The sequence below is a fragment of the Anomaloglossus baeobatrachus genome, unplaced genomic scaffold (genome assembly GCF_048569485.1).
Source record: "Anomaloglossus baeobatrachus isolate aAnoBae1 unplaced genomic scaffold, aAnoBae1.hap1 Scaffold_357, whole genome shotgun sequence".
NCBI lineage: Eukaryota > Metazoa > Chordata > Amphibia > Anura > Aromobatidae > Anomaloglossus > Anomaloglossus baeobatrachus.
Window position 1 is genome coordinate 282,204 of NW_027442926.1, and position 18,360 is coordinate 300,563.

At 49.7% G+C, this 18,360-nt stretch overlaps 6 non-coding genes and 3 pseudogenes across 6 annotated transcripts; all 9 read left to right on the plus strand.

Moving 5' to 3' along the window:
* Positions 1-1,072: 1,072 nt before the first annotated feature.
* Positions 1,073-1,263, plus strand: LOC142273002 (U2 spliceosomal RNA). Its single transcript, XR_012737783.1, has one exon. It is a non-coding gene; the product is annotated as a U2 spliceosomal RNA (small nuclear RNA).
* Positions 1,264-2,650: 1,387 nt separating this feature from the next.
* Positions 2,651-2,740, plus strand: LOC142273072 (U2 spliceosomal RNA; annotated as a pseudogene).
* A 5,442-nt stretch (positions 2,741-8,182) lies between these two features.
* On the plus strand, positions 8,183-8,387 carry LOC142273038 (U2 spliceosomal RNA; annotated as a pseudogene).
* Positions 8,388-9,769: 1,382 nt separating this feature from the next.
* LOC142273003 (U2 spliceosomal RNA) lies at positions 9,770-9,960 on the plus strand. Its single transcript, XR_012737784.1, has one exon. It is a non-coding gene; the product is annotated as a U2 spliceosomal RNA (small nuclear RNA).
* A 1,387-nt stretch (positions 9,961-11,347) lies between these two features.
* On the plus strand, positions 11,348-11,538 carry LOC142273005 (U2 spliceosomal RNA). The gene has a single exon (XR_012737786.1). It is a non-coding gene; the product is annotated as a U2 spliceosomal RNA (small nuclear RNA).
* A 1,387-nt stretch (positions 11,539-12,925) lies between these two features.
* LOC142273018 (U2 spliceosomal RNA) lies at positions 12,926-13,116 on the plus strand. The gene has a single exon (XR_012737798.1). It is a non-coding gene; the product is annotated as a U2 spliceosomal RNA (small nuclear RNA).
* Positions 13,117-14,503: 1,387 nt separating this feature from the next.
* Positions 14,504-14,694, plus strand: LOC142273006 (U2 spliceosomal RNA). Its single transcript, XR_012737787.1, has one exon. It is a non-coding gene; the product is annotated as a U2 spliceosomal RNA (small nuclear RNA).
* A 1,387-nt stretch (positions 14,695-16,081) lies between these two features.
* Positions 16,082-16,208, plus strand: LOC142273083 (U2 spliceosomal RNA; annotated as a pseudogene).
* A 684-nt stretch (positions 16,209-16,892) lies between these two features.
* LOC142273062 (U2 spliceosomal RNA) lies at positions 16,893-17,090 on the plus strand. Its single transcript, XR_012737836.1, has one exon. It is a non-coding gene; the product is annotated as a U2 spliceosomal RNA (small nuclear RNA).
* The last annotated feature ends 1,270 nt before the right edge of the window (positions 17,091-18,360 follow it).

Consider the following 18,360-nt stretch of genomic DNA (forward strand, 5'->3'; position numbering starts at 1 on the left):
CAGGTGTGATAAGATCTAGAATTGGCATCTGGTGCGATCTCTCCGCTTCCACTCCAAAGAAAGTTACCTGTTTATTCCTATCATGCATTGGTTTTTGGGGTTTTCTTTGAGTAATGATGATCTCTTTAGTAGTCTGTTGGCGCCCTCTCCTGGAGGAATAGTTTGCTTGCTCTTGGACATTCTAAAAGAGAGGTCATGATAGACATTGAGCTTCTGAGCTCAATTGGGGACAGTCATGGGTGATGAATGTTTGCAACCTACTGCGAAGCCTCATACCGCAATATAAGGAACGTCAAATACTAAGAAAGGGCGGCCTATGAAAGAATTACTACTTTCAATAAGTACACTTAAACGGCTAATTGGGAATAGAAAAACTGTAAAAAGCCCTCTGAGAAAGCCCCCCTCTAACCTTTGATAGTAAGCTTTTCTGTAGTCTGCCTGTTGATGTATTTTCCGTTTGAACTGTGCACAACATGAAGAGACGGAACACTGGCGGCTTGTCACAATGCCCCCCGATGACATCACAATAGCGCTGCTGCCTAGAAAACAAGCTGCGCAGAAGAAGTTGTTCTTTGGGTGGGAGGGTGGGCTAGTGGAAGGAGGGGGCAATCTCTTTTTTTCCCGGGTGGTAGGGGGATGACAGGAGAAGGGAAGCGGGTGGTGAGAAAGGTACAGAGGGCAGGGTTTGGGGGCTGGGAAGGAAAGGGAAAAGATTAGGGTTTGGGGATGATGAAAGGGCTTTCTACGGGTAAGGATGGCAAAGGGTGGCAGTGACGGAAAGTCAGGCAACCTGTCCTGTCCGTCTTTTTGTATCGTGAATTGGAAAGACTGCAAGGGGGAGGGGAGTTGCTTGCGCCCTAAAGGAGGAGTTATTCAGATTCATTGCAGTGGGCGGCGGCTGCAAAACGCACCATTCTTCTTGTTTTTGCTCTGCAAAGCAGCCTTTTCAAGGGTTGGCTTGGGTGACAAAATGTCTTGTGTAGGCGTGGGTTTGTCTCCCTCTCGCTCTCTCTCCCTAAGATGTGTCCGGCATAGGCCAGGGTGCCACTCGAGGCCCAAACCAATTCTGGTTATCGCTTCTCGGCCTTTTGGCTAAGATCAAGTGTAGTATCTGTTCTTATCAGTTTAATATCTGATACGTCCCCTATCTGGGGACCATATATTAAATGGATTTTTAGAACAGGGAGATGGAAAAAGAGCTTGCTCTGTCCACTCCACGCATTGACCTGGTATTGCAGTACCTCCAGGAACGGTGCACCCCTTCTTAACCCAGTTTCCAAAAGCAGAACTCAATTCACCTGATTCATATTAGCCCGATTTAATGAATTGGAAGAAAGCATACGTCTTCATATGCACCTCAATTTGGCCCATTCACTTTTCACACTTCCTCCTTTTGTTTTTTATCTTTCACACTTTTGACTTTCTTTATTCATCCAAATAGCAAACTCATCACCACTCAACCTGACCAACTCGGCTATGTCCCCGTGCTGCAGTTCTCTGTCTTATCTAGATCATTTGCAATTGAATGGAATAGATCCCTTTTGGACAAAGTGGATTCACCTGCTGCTGCAGTGACCACAGGTGTGATAAGATCTAGAATTGGCATCTGGTGCGATCTCTCCGCTTCCACTCCAAAGAAAGTTACCTGTTTATTCCTATCATGCATTGGTTTTTGGGGTTTTCTTTGAGTAATGATGATCTCTTTAGTAGTCTGTTGGCGCCCTCTCCTGGAGGAATAGTTTGCTTGCTCTTGGACATTCTAAAAGAGAGGTCATGATAGACATTGAGCTTCTGAGCTCAATTGGGGACAGTCATGGGTGATGAATGTTTGCAACCTACTGCGAAGCCTCATACCGCAATATAAGGAACGTCAAATACTAAGAAAGGGCGGCCTATGAAAGAATTACTACTTTCAATAAGTACACTTAAACGGCTAATTGGGAATAGAAAAACTGTAAAAAGCCCTCTGAGAAAGCCCCCCTCTAACCTTTGATAGTAAGCTTTTCTGTAGTCTGCCTGTTGATGTATTTTCCGTTTGAACTGTGCACAACATGAAGAGACGGAACACTGGCGGCTTGTCACAATGCCCCCCGATGACATCACAATAGCGCTGCTGCCTAGAAAACAAGCTGCGCAGAAGAAGTTGTTCTTTGGGTGGGAGGGTGGGCTAGTGGAAGGAGGGGGCAATCTCTTTTTTTCCCGGGTGGTAGGGGGATGACAGGAGAAGGGAAGCGGGTGGTGAGAAAGGTACAGAGGGCAGGGTTTGGGGGCTGGGAAGGAAAGGGAAAAGATTAGGGTTTGGGGATGATGAAAGGGCTTTCTACGGGTAAGGATGGCAAAGGGTGGCAGTGACGGAAAGTCAGGCAACCTGTCCTGTCCGTCTTTTTGTATCGTGAATTGGAAAGACTGCAAGGGGGAGGGGAGTTGCTTGCGCCCTAAAGGAGGAGTTATTCAGATTCATTGCAGTGGGCGGCGGCTGCAAAACGCACCATTCTTCTTGTTTTTGCTCTGCAAAGCAGCCTTTTCAAGGGTTGGCTTGGGTGACAAAATGTCTTGTGTAGGCGTGGGTTTGTCTCCCTCTCGCTCTCTCTCCCTAAGATGTGTCCGGCATAGGCCAGGGTGCCACTCGAGGCCCAAACCAATTCTGGTTATCGCTTCTCGGCCTTTTGGCTAAGATCAAGTGTAGTATCTGTTCTTATCAGTACAAACTGAGCTAGCTACACTTGACGAGAGACGATCAGGGAGACAAGCTCCGAAGCCCAGCCGAGACCGGAAGAGGGAGATCGGACGGAAGAAGAGCTTGGAAGAAAGAAGCAAGAAGACGAAGGCTCGGAGAAGACTTGGGGAGACCAGAGGAACTTCGAGGAGGAACACAGCGGGAGAAGACACCCGGAGAAGAATCCAAGATCCAGCTCCGGGAACTCAAGCAGGAAACAGCCATGGCAAGCAAGCCAGAGAAGGCAGCCAAGAAGGCTCAGGACCCAGGGACCTCCAGGAAGGCTCATCCAGAGGCTTCTTCGGCCCAAGAGGCCCCTACCTCCGACGCCGGCCAGCCGGAGGGAGCCCGGACGCCGCCTGAAAAGGCTCCAACCCTGGAGCCTTGGATGCGGCAGACGGTCGCCCTGAAGCTAAAGGCGGTGGATGGTAGGTTGCCGGACATGTCCAGCGACGTGTTCTGCAAGAAGATGATTCTGGATCAGGGCTTCTCCAGGGCGGAAACCCTGAGTGTCCAGACCTTCATGACTGGCATTTTTCTGGTAACCTTTGCCACGGTGAATGCCTGCAGGAGATACTGGGAGGCGATGAACGCAGCGATGCCGGACTCCCCTTTTCATTCTTTTTTAGGATCCTGTCCTATACAGAGGGATGAGAAGAGGATCACGGTCTCCATGCGGAACCCGCACACCCCAGGAAGAGACATCTCCACGTTCCTGGGACGTCTCTGCACAGTGGTGAGGGAGCCATCCCACATCCTTAACGGCAACGGATTCTGGACGGGTAAGTGGTCAGTAACCGTTCGACTCTACAGGGAACCAGCATCCGAGGATGGTCTCCAGCACCTGCCCCCGACATTCTCTCTGGGAAACTCCTTTGGTCTCATCTACTACCCGGACATGCCACACAACTGCAGGAAATGTGGCGGGAAAGGGCATTCGATGAAGACCTGCAAGGAGGACGCCTGCAGGGTTTGCCGGGTGACGGGACACAGCTCCAAGGACTGCCCAAAGAAGAAGACTTGCAACCTATGTGGACAGGCGGACCACCTTTACAAGGACTGCCCACAGCGGGAGAAATCCTGGGCAAGGGTTGCCGCGGCGACCCAGTATCGGGTAGTCACAGCTTCGTCGACCAAGGCAGCTACGACCAAGGCCACAGAGGCCAAGGACAAGGCGGCCAAGAACCCGGCGACCGTGGCTCCAGCCGATGCCCCAGCAGCCACGGAGTCCAGGAAAAAGAAGGGTAAGAAAACTGTTGCCCCCTCCCTGGTCCCCCCCCCTGTCACCCCTGTCCAAACCCCTCCCCCCCCGGCCAACCCTACTGAGGATTCCACTACCTCCACCTCATTTCCCTACTCCTCAGTTGGTCTCCTCACCCCCCCCCCAAAGCCCACTCTCCCTCCCCAGACCATGAGAGCAGAGGGCCTCAGCACTCTTGCACTTTTCACCGAGGAGGATTTTCCAGCTCTTGTCTCCTCAGGTACAGGCCAAAGGAAAAGGAAGGTGGAAGATAGTCCTGTCGCAGAACCTTCCAAGCTGTTCATTGTGGACCCCAATCCACCCCAGGAAGAGGAGGATGGCCTCCTCCCAGAACCGGACGTGTTGGAGCAGATGGTGGAGTCCCTTGTGGCCGAAGAAGAAATGGAGGAGTCGGAAGCCACTGAGGCACCATCCCTGTTCGATCAGCTAGAAGAAGAGGGTCTGCTGGAGATACCCTTACCAGCAGGTGCCAAAGAGGAAGAACCGCCCGACCGGAGTGGTAACTAAGGCACACCGCCTGCTCTAACTTTCTCTTTCCTCCAATGACTGCTAACATTAACATCTTTTCCATTAATGTTAGGAGCATCAGAGACAAGTTCCGACGTCAGACAATTTTTGCGTTCCTTAACACTCAGTCTAGTGATGCATTTTTCCTGCAGGAGTGCTCCCTTCCCTCCTCTAGGTCCTTCAACCATCTGGCCAGGGAGTGGACCCATGGCCCATCCTACTGGTCTGGCGGGGGCGACTGTAGGTCCGCGGGGGTCGCCGTGCTGATCAGGGGAAGCGCCTTCACATTGGACTCTGTTCAGGAAATCGTCTGTGGCAGGTTACTGCTCGTGGATGGCACCTGGGCGGGAGAACCTGTCAGGTTCATCAATGTGTATGCTTCTCCTGTGAAGAGCGATCGACTGGAGCTCCTCCAAGCCCTGCGCCCTCAGCTCGCTACCGCCAGGACGGTAGTGATGGCCGGGGATTTCAACTGCCCGATTGAGGAGGATGGACGCAGTTCTGGAACGGCTGCCAAGTTGGACGTCACATCCAAACTGCTCATTGAGATGGTGACCGAAGCCTCTCTTGTGGACGTTGTTGGCTCCATCGGACACGGATCCGTGAACTATTCATGGTGCCGATCCGATGGCTCGCTGCGTTCCAGGATTGACTTTGTGTTTACCTCTCGGGCGGTTGGGCGGAGTGGGCACTCGATGGTCCCCTGCTTCTTCTCTGACCACAGAGCCATTCACTTTCAAGGTGTGCTGGGCCATGGCTTCCCCATTGGCCCGGGCTCCTGGAAGCTGAACTGCTCTCTGCTGGAAAAGGGTGAGATTCTGGAGGAGCTTAGAGCTGCCTACTCCACGTGGCGGGCCTACAAGGCGGGCTTCCAGTCTGTTTCTGACTGGTGGGAATACGTTAAACTCGAGTTCCGTTTCTTCTTTCAGGCAAAGAGTCAACAACAGGCGTGTCTGAAGAGGAGGGACTTCAGGAGACTCCAGCGTGAGCTGCGTTCCCTGCAGGACCTTCTTCGATGCGGCTGGGACGTGAGAGAGGAGCTGGAGGAGACTAAGAGGAGCCTGAAAAGGCACTTCGAGGAGGAGTCCGAGCGAATTGTCTTCCGTTCCAAAGTGGAGAACCTGGAGAAGGGTGAGAAATGTAACTCGTTCTTTTTCAGGAAACTCCACGCCGGTCACACGCCCATGAATGAACTACGAGACGAGAGTGGAAGCATGCGACGCGGGAAAGAGAATGTGATGAAGGTCGTCAGCGACTTCTACAGCGAACTCTACGCCCGCAAGACTACTGACCCCGAGGCCGCCGATAAGTTCCTGTCAGGTATCACTAACCATCTTGACCCTGCAGACGCGGCGGCCATGGACGTTCCTCTGACGGTGGACGAGCTGCTCTCGGCCGCCAAATCCTTTAGTTCTGGCAGGACACCGGGCAGTGACGGCCTCCCAGCAGAGCTCTATGTAGCGCTGGGAGACCTAATCTGTCCGGACCTGTTAGGGCTGTATGAGGAGATGGTGGTGGAGGGCAGAATGCCTCCATCTCTGAGGGAAGGAATGGTCACGATCCTGTACAAGCGCAAAGGAGAGAGGTGCGACCTGAAGAATTGGCGTCCCATCACCCTTCTGAACGTCGACTACAAGATCCTGGCCAAGACGATGGCAACGAGACTGAAGACGGTTATTGGACGGATCATCCACCCGGATCAGACCTGCGGCATCCCCGGACGTCGCATCGCAGACAGCCTGGCTCTCATGCGGGACACGGTCGAGTACATCAAGGCCCGCCGGGTGCACGCTTCCCTGATCTCGTTGGATCAGGAAAAGGCCTTCGACCGTGTTTCCCATGAGTTCCTGGGCAAAGCTCTGCACAGGTTAGGTTTGGGTAACATGTTTTGTTTGTATGTCCAACTAATGTATTTTGATATTCACAGCTCGGTGTTGGTAAACGGCTGGAAGACTGACCCCTTCCCGGTCCTCTCAGGGGTCAGACAAGGCTGCCCTCTGTCACCTCTTCTTTTTGTTTGTGTTATAGAACTCTTTGCAGAGGCTATCCGGCGGAATGGAGAGATCAGAGGGATCACCGCACCAGGACCAGATCGCTTCGAGGTCAAGTGCTCGCTCTACATGGACGACGTGACCGTCTTCTGCGCGGACCGGCGCTCAGTTGACACCCTCGTCCAGACCTGTGAGACCTTCGGACGGGCTTCGGGAGCCAAAGTCAACTGCGGGAAGTCGGAAGCCATGCTCTTCGGGGACTGGCAGCCGGCCTCTTCCGCCCCCTTCCCTTTCAGCATCCAGCCGGATTTCATCAAGGTTCTTGGAGTCTGGTTCGGGAAGGAAGGAGCAGCCCTCAAGTCCTGGGAGGAACGCTTGACCAAGATCACCCAACGGATCGGTCTGTGGAGCCTCAGACGCCTCACCTGTGAGGGCAAAGCACTGGTCCTGCGTAACGAGGTACTGCCCGTGCTGCAGTACACGGCCCAGGCCTGGCCCCCCCTTGCCACCGTGTGCAGGGCCATTACCAGGACGGTGTTTCGTTTTGTCTGGGGATCCAAGATGGACAGAGTAAAGCGGAGCATCATGTACAAGGATCCTCGCAAGGGTGGGAAGGGCGTACCCGATATCCCCACCCTCCTGCGATCCTCCTTCGTATGTGACTGCGTTCGCCGAACTCTGCGAGTCAAGAGAGGTTCCGCGGGTGGGTCCATGTCTCGCTTCTTCCTGCTCCCCCTTTGGAGACGGTTAGGCTGGGACAAGTGGGACAGCTCCTTCCCCTACAACTGGACGGCGCCATGGTTCTACGGAGACGTGGTTCGGTTTGTGAGGGAACACCAACTGGAGGGACTCAAGCCTGATTTGTGGAAGCCAAAGACTATCCACAAACTCATCAGAGCCAAGGACGAAATGGAGAACATTCCAGGACTTCATCACGACACACTGGAGACTGTTTGGACAAACGTGTCATCGGCTGGATTGACCAACGGGCACAAGGACTTGTCATGGATGGCGATACAGGGCGGACTGCCCGTCCGGTCATTCATGCACGCCCGGAACCTGTGCAAAACCCGGTACTGCCCAAGGTGCCCCTTCGTGGAGGAAACATCGCTGCACGCCTTTTGGGACTGCCGTTTCGCACAGCGCCTGTTGGTCGCCCTGGAGGATGACCTGAGGAACTCCGTCCCCAGAGGGAGCCTATCGTACCATTCCGTACTTTATGGACTCTTCCCTGGGACTCACACCGTTGGAGCCATCCAGGAGGCTTGGCGCCTTATGAACTGCTTTAAGGACGCTATTTGGGTCGCCAGGAACCGGCTCATCTTGAAGAGGGAGAGGATGTCTATCCAGGATTGCCGCAGGCTGATCCACAGCCTGCTCAGAGACTATTCCATCATGGACAGTCCGGACGACAGCGCCGAGGAGGAGGTTTAGACCTCTTCCATGCCCCCTCCCTCCTTTTCCCGTTATGTGCGTCTTTCAATAAAGCTTCGGGCCTGTGATTTCCCCACCCTATCCCCTTTTCCCCTACCCCCATCCCCCAATCGCCGGTTCGTCGTTATTTATTGTCTAACTTTTTCTTTCAGCTTGAGTGTTATGGATAAGCATAGGAGCGTGATGTATAGTTTAGTGCGTCGTACTCTATGGCTATGTAAGAAGGATTGTATATTTCTGTGTGTACGGGGCTGCGGCACTGTACACGGTTTGTTACCTTTTTGTGAATAGTGCATGATAATAAAGATGCTGTTAAATCAAAAAATCTGTTCTTATCAGTTTAATATCTGATACGTCCCCTATCTGGGGACCATATATTAAATGGATTTTTAGAACAGGGAGATGGAAAAAGAGCTTGCTCTGTCCACTCCACGCATTGACCTGGTATTGCAGTACCTCCAGGAACGGTGCACCCCTTCTTAACCCAGTTTCCAAAAGCAGAACTCAATTCACCTGATTCATATTAGCCCGATTTAATGAATTGGAAGAAAGCATACGTCTTCATATGCACCTCAATTTGGCCCATTCACTTTTCACACTTCCTCCTTTTGTTTTTTATCTTTCACACTTTTGACTTTCTTTATTCATCCAAATAGCAAACTCATCACCACTCAACCTGACCAACTCGGCTATGTCCCCATGCTGCAGTTCTCTGTCTTATCTAGATCATTTGCAATTGAATGGAATAGATCCCTTTTGGACAAAGTGGATTCACCTGCTGCTGCAGTGACCACAGGTGTGATAAGATCTAGAATTGGCATCTGGTGCGATCTCTCCGCTTCCACTCCAAAGAAAGTTACCTGTTTATTCCTATCATGCATTGGTTTTTGGGGTTTTCTTTGAGTAATGATGATCTCTTTAGTAGTCTGTTGGCGCCCTCTCCTGGAGGAATAGTTTGCTTGCTCTTGGACATTCTAAAAGAGAGGTCATGATAGACATTGAGCTTCTGAGCTCAATTGGGGACAGTCATGGGTGATGAATGTTTGCAACCTACTGCGAAGCCTCATACCGCAATATAAGGAACGTCAAATACTAAGAAAGGGCGGCCTATGAAAGAATTACTACTTTCAATAAGTACACTTAAACGGCTAATTGGGAATAGAAAAACTGTAAAAAGCCCTCTGAGAAAGCCCCCCTCTAACCTTTGATAGTAAGCTTTTCTGTAGTCTGCCTGTTGATGTATTTTCCGTTTGAACTGTGCACAACATGAAGAGACGGAACACTGGCGGCTTGTCACAATGCCCCCCGATGACATCACAATAGCGCTGCTGCCTAGAAAACAAGCTGCGCAGAAGAAGTTGTTCTTTGGGTGGGAGGGTGGGCTAGTGGAAGGAGGGGGCAATCTCTTTTTTTCCCGGGTGGTAGGGGGATGACAGGAGAAGGGAAGCGGGTGGTGAGAAAGGTACAGAGGGCAGGGTTTGGGGGCTGGGAAGGAAAGGGAAAAGATTAGGGTTTGGGGATGATGAAAGGGCTTTCTACGGGTAAGGATGGCAAAGGGTGGCAGTGACGGAAAGTCAGGCAACCTGTCCGTCTTTTTGTATCGTGAATTGGAAAGACTGCAAGGGGGAGGGGAGTTGCTTGCGCCCTAAAGGAGGAGTTATTCAGATTCATTGCAGTGGGCGGCGGCTGCAAAACGCACCATTCTTCTTGTTTTTGCTCTGCAAAGCAGCCTTTTCAAGGGTTGGCTTGGGTGACAAAATGTCTTGTGTAGGCGTGGGTTTGTCTCCCTCTCGCTCTCTCTCCCTAAGATGTGTCCGGCATAGGCCAGGGTGCCACTCGAGGCCCAAACCAATTCTGGTTATCGCTTCTCGGCCTTTTGGCTAAGATCAAGTGTAGTATCTGTTCTTATCAGTTTAATATCTGATACGTCCCCTATCTGGGGACCATATATTAAATGGATTTTTAGAACAGGGAGATGGAAAAAGAGCTTGCTCTGTCCACTCCACGCATTGACCTGGTATTGCAGTACCTCCAGGAACGGTGCACCCCTTCTTAACCCAGTTTCCAAAAGCAGAACTCAATTCACCTGATTCATATTAGCCCGATTTAATGAATTGGAAGAAAGCATACGTCTTCATATGCACCTCAATTTGGCCCATTCACTTTTCACACTTCCTCCTTTTGTTTTTTATCTTTCACACTTTTGACTTTCTTTATTCATCCAAATAGCAAACTCATCACCACTCAACCTGACCAACTCGGCTATGTCCCCGTGCTGCAGTTCTCTGTCTTATCTAGATCATTTGCAATTGAATGGAATAGATCCCTTTTGGACAAAGTGGATTCACCTGCTGCTGCAGTGACCACAGGTGTGATAAGATCTAGAATTGGCATCTGGTGCGATCTCTCCGCTTCCACTCCAAAGAAAGTTACCTGTTTATTCCTATCATGCATTGGTTTTTGGGGTTTTCTTTGAGTAATGATGATCTCTTTAGTAGTCTGTTGGCGCCCTCTCCTGGAGGAATAGTTTGCTTGCTCTTGGACATTCTAAAAGAGAGGTCATGATAGACATTGAGCTTCTGAGCTCAATTGGGGACAGTCATGGGTGATGAATGTTTGCAACCTACTGCGAAGCCTCATACCGCAATATAAGGAACGTCAAATACTAAGAAAGGGCGGCCTATGAAAGAATTACTACTTTCAATAAGTACACTTAAACGGCTAATTGGGAATAGAAAAACTGTAAAAAGCCCTCTGAGAAAGCCCCCCTCTAACCTTTGATAGTAAGCTTTTCTGTAGTCTGCCTGTTGATGTATTTTCCGTTTGAACTGTGCACAACATGAAGAGACGGAACACTGGCGGCTTGTCACAATGCCCCCCGATGACATCACAATAGCGCTGCTGCCTAGAAAACAAGCTGCGCAGAAGAAGTTGTTCTTTGGGTGGGAGGGTGGGCTAGTGGAAGGAGGGGGCAATCTCTTTTTTTCCCGGGTGGTAGGGGGATGACAGGAGAAGGGAAGCGGGTGGTGAGAAAGGTACAGAGGGCAGGGTTTGGGGGCTGGGAAGGAAAGGGAAAAGATTAGGGTTTGGGGATGATGAAAGTGCTTTCTACGGGTAAGGATGGCAAAGGGTGGCAGTGACGGAAAGTCAGGCAACCTGTCCTGTCCGTCTTTTTGTATCGTGAATTGGAAAGACTGCAAGGGGGAGGGGAGTTGCTTGCGCCCTAAAGGAGGAGTTATTCAGATTCATTGCAGTGGGCGGCGGCTGCAAAACGCACCATTCTTCTTGTTTTTGCTCTGCAAAGCAGCCTTTTCAAGGGTTGGCTTGGGTGACAAAATGTCTTGTGTAGGCGTGGGTTTGTCTCCCTCTCGCTCTCTCTCCCTAAGATGTGTCCGGCATAGGCCAGGGTGCCACTCGAGGCCCAAACCAATTCTGGTTATCGCTTCTCGGCCTTTTGGCTAAGATCAAGTGTAGTATCTGTTCTTATCAGTTTAATATCTGATACGTCCCCTATCTGGGGACCATATATTAAATGGATTTTTAGAACAGGGAGATGGAAAAAGAGCTTGCTCTGTCCACTCCACGCATTGACCTGGTATTGCAGTACCTCCAGGAACGGTGCACCCCTTCTTAACCCAGTTTCCAAAAGCAGAACTCAATTCACCTGATTCATATTAGCCCGATTTAATGAATTGGAAGAAAGCATACGTCTTCATATGCACCTCAATTTGGCCCATTCACTTTTCACACTTCCTCCTTTTGTTTTTTATCTTTCACACTTTTGACTTTCTTTATTCATCCAAATAGCAAACTCATCACCACTCAACCTGACCAACTCGGCTATGTCCCCGTGCTGCAGTTCTCTGTCTTATCTAGATCATTTGCAATTGAATGGAATAGATCCCTTTTGGACAAAGTGGATTCACCTGCTGCTGCAGTGACCACAGGTGTGATAAGATCTAGAATTGGCATCTGGTGCGATCTCTCCGCTTCCACTCCAAAGAAAGTTACCTGTTTATTCCTATCATGCATTGGTTTTTGGGGTTTTCTTTGAGTAATGATGATCTCTTTAGTAGTCTGTTGGCGCCCTCTCCTGGAGGAATAGTTTGCTTGCTCTTGGACATTCTAAAAGAGAGGTCATGATAGACATTGAGCTTCTGAGCTCAATTGGGGACAGTCATGGGTGATGAATGTTTGCAACCTACTGCGAAGCCTCATACCGCAATATAAGGAACGTCAAATACTAAGAAAGGGCGGCCTATGAAAGAATTACTACTTTCAATAAGTACACTTAAACGGCTAATTGGGAATAGAAAAACTGTAAAAAGCCCTCTGAGAAAGCCCCCCTCTAACCTTTGATAGTAAGCTTTTCTGTAGTCTGCCTGTTGATGTATTTTCCGTTTGAACTGTGCACAACATGAAGAGACGGAACACTGGCGGCTTGTCACAATGCCCCCCGATGACATCACAATAGCGCTGCTGCCTAGAAAACAAGCTGCGCAGAAGAAGTTGTTCTTTGGGTGGGAGGGTGGGCTAGTGGAAGGAGGGGGCAATCTCTTTTTTTCCCGGGTGGTAGGGGGATGACAGGAGAAGGGAAGCGGGTGGTGAGAAAGGTACAGAGGGCAGGGTTTGGGGGCTGGGAAGGAAAGGGAAAAGATTAGGGTTTGGGGATGATGAAAGGGCTTTCTACGGGTAAGGATGGCAAAGGGTGGCAGTGACGGAAAGTCAGGCAACCTGTCCTGTCCGTCTTTTTGTATCGTGAATTGGAAAGACTGCAAGGGGGAGGGGAGTTGCTTGCGCCCTAAAGGAGGAGTTATTCAGATTCATTGCAGTGGGCGGCGGCTGCAAAACGCACCATTCTTCTTGTTTTTGCTCTGCAAAGCAGCCTTTTCAAGGGTTGGCTTGGGTGACAAAATGTCTTGTGTAGGCGTGGGTTTGTCTCCCTCTCGCTCTCTCTCCCTAAGATGTGTCCGGCATAGGCCAGGGTGCCACTCGAGGCCCAAACCAATTCTGGTTATCGCTTCTCGGCCTTTTGGCTAAGATCAAGTGTAGTATCTGTTCTTATCAGTTTAATATCTGATACGTCCCCTATCTGGGGACCATATATTAAATGGATTTTTAGAACAGGGAGATGGAAAAAGAGCTTGCTCTGTCCACTCCACGCATTGACCTGGTATTGCAGTACCTCCAGGAACGATGCACCCCTTCTTAACCCAGTTTCCAAAAGCAGAACTCAATTCACCTGATTCATATTAGCCCGATTTAATGAATTGGAAGAAAGCATACGTCTTCATATGCACCTCAATTTGGCCCATTCACTTTTCACACTTCCTCCTTTTGTTTTTTATCTTTCACACTTTTGACTTTCTTTATTCATCCAAATAGCAAACTCATCACCACTCAACCTGACCAACTCGGCTATGTCCCCGTGCTGCAGTTCTCTGTCTTATCTAGATCATTTGCAATTGAATGGAATAGATCCCTTTTGGACAAAGTGGATTCACCTGCTGCTGCAGTGACCACAGGTGTGATAAGATCTAGAATTGGCATCTGGTGCGATCTCTCCGCTTCCACTCCAAAGAAAGTTACCTGTTTATTCCTATCATGCATTGGTTTTTGGGGTTTTCTTTGAGTAATGATGATCTCTTTAGTAGTCTGTTGGCGCCCTCTCCTGGAGGAATAGTTTGCTTGCTCTTGGACATTCTAAAAGAGAGGTCATGATAGACATTGAGCTTCTGAGCTCAATTGGGGACAGTCATGGGTGATGAATGTTTGCAACCTACTGCGAAGCCTCATACCGCAATATAAGGAACGTCAAATACTAAGAAAGGGCGGCCTATGAAAGAATTACTACTTTCAATAAGTACACTTAAACGGCTAATTGGGAATAGAAAAACTGTAAAAAGCCCTCTGAGAAAGCCCCCCTCTAACCTTTGATAGTAAGCTTTTCTGTAGTCTGCCTGTTGATGTATTTTCCGTTTGAACTGTGCACAACATGAAGAGACGGAACTCTGGCGGCTTGTCACAATGCCCCCCGATGACATCACAATAGCGCTGCTGCCTAGAAAACAAGCTGCGCAGAAGAAGTTGTTCTTTGGGTGGGAGGGTGGGCTAGTGGAAGGAGGGGGCAATCTCTTTTTTTCCCGGGTGGTAGGGGGATGACAGGAGAAGGGAAGCGGGTGGTGAGAAAGGTACAGAGGGCAGGGTTTGGGGGCTGGGAAGGAAAGGGAAAAGATTAGGGTTTGGGGATGATGAAAGGGCTTTCTACGGGTAAGGATGGCAAAGGGTGGCAGTGACGGAAAGTCAGGCAACCTGTCCTGTCCGTCTTTTTGTATCGTGAATTGGAAAGACTGCAAGGGGGAGGGGAGTTGCTTGCGCCCTAAAGGAGGAGTTATTCAGATTCATTGCAGTGGGCGGCGGCTGCAAAACGCACCATTCTTCTTGTTTTTGCTCTGCAAAGCAGCCTTTTCAAGGGTTGGCTTGGGTGACAAAATGTCTTGTGTAGGCGTGGGTTTGTCTCCCTCTCGCTCTCTCTCCCTAAGATGTGTCCGGCATAGGCCAGGGTGCCACTCGAGGCCCAAACCAATTCTGGTTATCGCTTCTCGGCCTTTTGGCTAAGATCAAGTGTAGTATCTGTTCTTATCAGTTTAATATCTGATACGTCCCCTATCTGGGGACCATATATTAAATGGATTTTTAGAACAGGGAGATGGAAAAAGAGCTTGCTCTGTCCACTCCACGCATTGACCTGGTATTGCAGTACCTCCAGGAACGGTGCACCCCTTCTTAACCCAGTTTCCAAAAGCAGAACTCAATTCACCTGATTCATATTAGCCCGATTTAATGAATTGGAAGAAAGCATACGTCTTCATATGCACCTCAATTTGGCCCATTCACTTTTCACACTTCCTCCTTTTGTTTTTTATCTTTCACACTTTTGACTTTCTTTATTCATCCAAATAGCAAACTCATCACCACTCAACCTGACCAACTCGGCTATGTCCCCGTGCTGCAGTTCTCTGTCTTATCTAGATCATTTGCAATTGAATGGAATAGATCCCTTTTGGACAAAGTGGATTCACCTGCTGCTGCAGTGACCACAGGTGTGATAAGATCTAGAATTGGCATCTGGTGCGATCTCTCCGCTTCCACTCCAAAGAAAGTTACCTGTTTATTCCTATCATGCATTGGTTTTTGGGGTTTTCTTTGAGTAATGATGATCTCTTTAGTAGTCTGTTGGCGCCCTCTCCTGGAGGAATAGTTTGCTTGCTCTTGGACATTCTAAAAGAGAGGTCATGATAGACATTGAGCTTCTGAGCTCAATTGGGGACAGTCATGGGTGATGAATGTTTGCAACCTACTGCGAAGCCTCATACCGCAATATAAGGAACGTCAAATACTAAGAAAGGGCGGCCTATGAAAGAATTACTACTTTCAATAAGTACACTTAAACGGCTAATTGGGAATAGAAAAACTGTAAAAAGCCCTCTGAGAAAGCCCCCCTCTAACCTTTGATAGTAAGCTTTTCTGTAGTCTGCCTGTTGATGTATTTTCCGTTTGAACTGTGCACAACATGAAGAGACGGAACACTGGCGGCTTGTCACAATGCCCCCCGATGACATCACAATAGCGCTGCTGCCTAGAAAACAAGCTGCGCAGAAGAAGTTGTTCTTTGGGTGGGAGGGTGGGCTAGTGGAAGGAGGGGGCAATCTCTTTTTTTCCCGGGTGGTAGGGGGATGACAGGAGAAGGGAAGCGGGTGGTGAGAAAGGTACAGAGGGCAGGGATTGGGGGCTGGGAAGGAAAGGGAAAAGATTAGGGTTTGGGGATGATGAAAGGGCTTTCTACGGGTAAGGATGGCAAAGGGTGGCAGTGACGGAAAGTCAGGCAACCTGTCCTGTCCGTCTTTTTGTATCGTGAATTGGAAAGACTGCAAGGGGGAGGGGAGTTGCTTGCGCCCTAAAGGAGGAGTTATTCAGATTCATTGCAGTGGGCGGCGGCTGCAAAACGCACCATTCTTCTTGTTTTTGCTCTGCAAAGCAGCCTTTTCAAGGGTTGGCTTGGGTGACAAAATGTCTTGTGTAGGCGTGGGTTTGTCTCCCTCTCGCTCTCTCTCCCTAAGATGTGTCCGGCATAGGCCAGGGTGCCACTCGAGGCCCAAACCAATTCTGGTTATCGCTTCTCGGCCTTTTGGCTAAGATCAAGTGTAGTATCTGTGAGGCTCGGCAGATGCAATGCACACTGGAAGGTTGCGCTTGCTAGTACTCTTGATGTATAGTATATTCATCTAGAGGAAAACATGGCCCTACCAGGATCGAGGCTATTAGACTGAGTAAGTGTGGGGGCTATGGTGCAATGTGCCCCAGGACTGACGACCCTGGAGTGAGTCTGAGCTTGCTGGCTTGGGACCCCGGCGAGCCTTGGGCTCTGTAGCACACCGTACCTTGCCCTTTCATACTTTCTGAGCATATTGCTCTATCCCGGCCTTCTGGCTAGGAAGGGAAATTTTTATAATCATGGTCGGAGGTCCGTTCAGCTTTGGGCTGAGAAACCAACACCCGGTTGGAGATCCGGGTCAGCTTCGGCTGAGAAACCAACACCCGGTTGGAGGTCTGGGTCAGCTTCGGCTGAGAAACCAACACCCGGTTGGAGGTCCGGGTCAGCTTCGGCTGAGAAACCAACACCCGGTTGGAGGTCCGGTTAGCCTTGGGCTGAGAAACCAACACCGGTTGACGGTCCGGGCAGTTTCGGCTGCGAAACCAACAACTAGTAGCTCTCTACTCCACTTGGGTAAGATGCCTGGGTGGACGCTGGGAGCAACGACAAGGCTCAACCAGGCTTCGGCTTGGGGGAGCACCGAAGATCCCTGACCCTTGCTGTGGCCTTCTGGCTCGGAGGGACGGGGTTGATTTTTGGGGACCCTCTCCTCACGGAGGGGTCCACACGAATCCTAGCCTTTGCACTGTTTTTGGTGTGACTTCGGTCATGCATTTTTTGCGGTGCTTTGGAAAGCTTCATTAAATCAAAAAATCTGTTCTTATCAGTTTAATATCTGATACGTCCCCTATCTGGGGACCATATATTAAATGGATTTTTAGAACAGGGAGATGGAAAAAGAGCTTGCTCTGTCCACTCCACGCATTGACCTGGTATTGCAGTACCTCCAGGAACGGTGCACCCCTTCTTAACCCAGTTTCCAAAAGCAGAACTCAATTCACCTGATTCATATTAGCCCGATTTAATGAATTGGAAGAAAGCATACGTCTTCATATGCACCTCAATTTGGCCCATTCACTTTTCACACTTCCTCCTTTTGTTTTTTATCTTTCACACTTTTGACTTTCTTTATTCATCCAAATAGCAAACTCATCACCACTCAACCTGACCAACTCGGCTATGTCCCCGTGCTGCAGTTCTCTGTCTTATCTAGATCATTTGCAATTGAATGGAATAGATCCCTTTTGGACAAAGTGGATTCACCTGCTGCTGCAGTGACCACAGGTGTGATAAGATCTAGAATTGGCATCTGGTGCGATCTCTCCGCTTCCACTCCAAAGAAAGTTACCTGTTTATTCCTATCATGCATTGGTTTTTGGGGTTTTCTTTGAGTAATGATGATCTCTTTAGTAGTCTGTTGGCGCCCTCTCCTGGAGGAATAGTTTGCTTGCTCTTGGACATTCTAAAAGAGAGGTCATGATAGACATTGAGCTTCTGAGCTCAATTGGGGACAGTCATGGGTGATGAATGTTTGCAACCTACTGCGAAGCCTCATACCGCAATATAAGGAACGTCAAATACTAAGAAAGGGCGGCCTATGAAAGAATTACTACTTTCAATAAGTACACTTAAACGGCTAATTGGGAATAGAAAAACTGTAAAAAGCCCTCTGAGAAAGCCCCCCTCTAACCTTTGATAGTAAGCTTTTCTGTAGTCTGCCTGTTGATGTATTTTCCGTTTGAACTGTGCACAACATGAAGAGACGGAACACTGGCGGCTTGTCACAATGCCCCCCGATGACATCACAATAGCGCTGCTGCCTAGAAAACAAGCTGCGCAGAAGAAGTTGTTCTTTGGGTGGGAGGGTGGGCTAGTGGAAGGAGGGGGCAATCTCTTTTTTTCCCGGGTGGTAGGGGGATGACAGGAGAAGGGAAGCGGGTGGTGAGAAAGGTACAGAGGGCAGGGTTTGGGGGCTGGGAAGGAAAGGGAAAAGATTAGGGTTTGGGGATGATGAAAGGGCTTTCTACGGGTAAGGATGGCAAAGGGTGGCAGTGACGGAAAGTCAGGCAACCTGTCCTGTCCGTCTTTTTGTATCGTGAATTGGAAAGACTGCAAGGGGGAGGGGAGTTGCTTGCGCCCTAAAGGAGGAGTTATTCAGATTCATTGCAGTGGGCGGCGGCTGCAAAACGCACCATTCTTCTTGTTTTTGCTCTGCAAAGCAGCCTTTTCAAGGGTT